Source organism: Schistocerca gregaria, chromosome 2, assembly GCF_023897955.1.
Source record: "Schistocerca gregaria isolate iqSchGreg1 chromosome 2, iqSchGreg1.2, whole genome shotgun sequence".
Lineage (NCBI taxonomy): Eukaryota > Metazoa > Arthropoda > Insecta > Orthoptera > Acrididae > Schistocerca > Schistocerca gregaria.
This window is the reverse complement of record NC_064921.1, coordinates 253,797,806-253,798,504: the sequence shown is the minus strand read 5'-3', so window position 1 is coordinate 253,798,504 and position 699 is coordinate 253,797,806.

Below are 699 nucleotides of genomic sequence, written 5' to 3'. Positions count from 1 at the left end.
ATAAACCGATAATATGTTTTATAGGCACGGAAAAAATAAACATCCAGAGACAGAATTTGTCCATTGGCTACAGGTGGTATGAATTTCAATGTCATACACTTCTCAGGAGGGACAGTGTGCTCTAAAGGGGTACGACATTTATACAAAGACCAGGAATCAAGCAAAAGCAAGTTATTTTGACCAGCTATTGGCCAAATGCAGTGCTCAAACCATAGTTATTGTTTCCTTACGTCCATTTTCCCATTTTTTCTTGCTGTGACGTAAATTCTCCCTATTACTTTTGCCTGAGCACGCACATGAAAAAGAATTGTATGAGTCCACCCAATGCTCCTTTGAAATCACTGTAATCTATGTCGTGTGCAATTTGATGTGGATGAAGTAGTAGATTACTATCACCCACATCCTGTAAATTGCATAGAGCATCCTTCAAACGGGCAGACGCCAGGGTTTGTAGCAAGTGCGCCTTGTTCTCCCTTGAATATCTGTAGTTTTTCTTATCCGCTACATGGCCATATTGCTATGGACCTATTCGAATTCTGTTCGTAATTGTTTTTGACTCTGGTGTGGATGAACTTCCACGTATGTAATTACGTTTAGTACCCGCTGCTTGACAACGATTGTCCTTCATTATGTTTCACTGGAGACGGAATTTTTGGCTTCCTGTCCGACAAAGATGATGAACTACGTGGCTCGACACAT